General features: G+C 33.8%; 1 non-coding gene across 1 annotated transcript; it reads left to right on the forward strand.

Moving 5' to 3' along the window:
- Positions 1-1,313: 1,313 nt before the first annotated feature.
- Positions 1,314-1,445, forward strand: LOC111816740. The gene has a single exon (XR_002821077.1). It is a non-coding gene; the product is annotated as a small nucleolar RNA SNORA1 (small nucleolar RNA).
- Positions 1,446-2,268: the final 823 nt, after the last annotated feature.

Here is a 2,268-nt window from a genome sequence, read left to right on the forward strand (position 1 = left end):
TCCACCCTCTGCTTCCCATTTACAGAAGTTTTTCTTTCAATTCTTATTTTCCTTTAAATCCCTGTTTCCTTTCTTCTCTTCCTTTTTTCCCCAATATCTTGTTTCCCTTTCCATTTTAACAAGTCCTTCCTACTTGCTAATATCTACTCCCCATTTTCTTATTTTATTTTGGGTCTCTCACAGAAGAGAAACAATATAGAATATAAACTTATGGGGTTGACTTATTTCACTTAAGATTGTGGTCTTGAGGTACATTTATTAACCCAAAAATGCCTTGTTTACCCTTCTTTATGGCAGATTTGTACTCCCATGTATACAAATACCATTTTTTTCTTTACCCATTCTCATCTGCTTACGGGCATATGGGCTGTTTGCAAAATTTAGCTTATTAATTAAGCTGCTATAAATAGAGGTATGCATGTATCACTGTGGTAAGATGACTTCAGATAGCTAGAAAGAGAATATCTGAGTCAAATTGAACATCTAGGTTTAAGTTTTTGAGGAATCTTCATACTGCTTTCCACAGCTGCTTTACCAATTTTCAGCCCCATCACTGAGAAGGGTTTCTTTATACCACGGCCTCACCAGCATTTGTTACTGGGTTTCTTCATGATAGCCATTGTTTCTGGAATGAGATAGAATCTCAGTGCTGTTTTCATTTGTATTTCAAAATTCATTTTTTTATCATTCAAAAAATGGCCAGTAATACTGAGCATTTTTTCTTGTATGCATTAGCCTTTTGTGCTTTGTCCTCTGAGAAGCATCTATTCATTTCAGGTGCCTTTTTTGGATTGGATCTTTAAGTTTGTAGTGTCTAATTTTTTTGAGTTATTTATTTTTATTCTAGATATTAGTCCTTTGAGGACTCCTTGACAAGTAGCTGGCAGTTTTTTTTCCCATTCTGTAGTTTGTCTCTTCACTCGACTGGTGGTTTTCTTTGTTGTTCAGAAGCTTTTTAATTTGAAGTGATAGTACTTGTTGATTCTTTGTAATATTTCTTGTGGAACTGGAGTTTTGTTTGTAAAGTCTATCTGCACCTTTGTCTTCAAGAATTATACCTATTCTACCTCCCAGCAGATTGTTTGTATCTTAATATTTAAATATTTGATCCATTTCAATATTGGTTTAGTACATGGTGAGAGGTATAGGTCCAGGTTCAAAAGAACCTTTTCTTTACGTCTGATTACTTTGTGCAGAAGTGTACATCTCTTTTGAAATGTTTGTCAGTTTTGTACCACTTGAGTGAATACTACACCTCCTAGCAAATGTACTCCTAGAAATTATAATGTAGACCTACAAAAAGACCTATTCGAAGCCTCATTCTGGATTAGAATGGGCACTGTTGATTGGTGTCCAGATTGGTCAATGTGGCTAAAGTTGAAACACAAGTTATGCTTCCATCACAGTAAATATTTACAGTGCTGACAATGAGGTCTGTAACATTCTGCCTAATACTGACTGAAAAATGCTCACTTTCAGTATTAGAAATGAAAGGTTAGGGAATGATACAGAATCTAGGTCATGTGCCAAAATACCAATACTATGTATAATTCAAATTCTAGGCTCCAAAAATGTATTGTGGGACAAAATTGGATGTAAGACAACAGTTGTCAATGTCCATAATTCAAGTGGAGATAGAATAATTGTGGCAAGGTAGATGGAATGGCTGGATTAAGCTTCAGTTCTTTTAAAAAGGGCTGCGCTGAAGACAACCTCATTAAGGTGACCCTAGTGAGTATTAAATTACATGAAATTTTTTAAAAATAAAATTTACTTAGTTAAAAAAGATCTATCTATTCAAACAAATATTTGATGAGATAGAAATCTTTATACTGACTTGTCTATTGATCATGTGAACATGCCTTAAGATATCACATAGTTCCCCATCAATGAGTACAAGTATCATGTAACAACAAATACTAAAAATTAGCAAAATATCTTATTCAAGAATGTTCATAACTAGTTTACTCATAATACTTTTGTTCCTAAAAACCAAATCAACTCAAACTAACCAAATTGTGGCATATTCATATGAAGAAGTGTTAATCTATAATAAAAACAAATGTACTCATGGAAATATTGCTGAAATATTTTATGATTGTTTGTGAACCAATCTGTGATAGCCATGGGCTGTGCTGCAGGAAGAATACTATATTCTCTTCTGTTACTTGATAGCTGACTCTAACCTATACTCATCTGTATCACTGTACTTAAAATTCTGAACGTGGTGAAAATTTTCCTGTCTCACAAGACTAAGAGCTCCTTGAA

This window comes from Octodon degus, unplaced genomic scaffold (genome assembly GCF_000260255.1).
Source record: "Octodon degus isolate 3935 unplaced genomic scaffold, OctDeg1.0 scaffold00038, whole genome shotgun sequence".
Taxonomy (NCBI): domain Eukaryota; kingdom Metazoa; phylum Chordata; class Mammalia; order Rodentia; family Octodontidae; genus Octodon; species Octodon degus.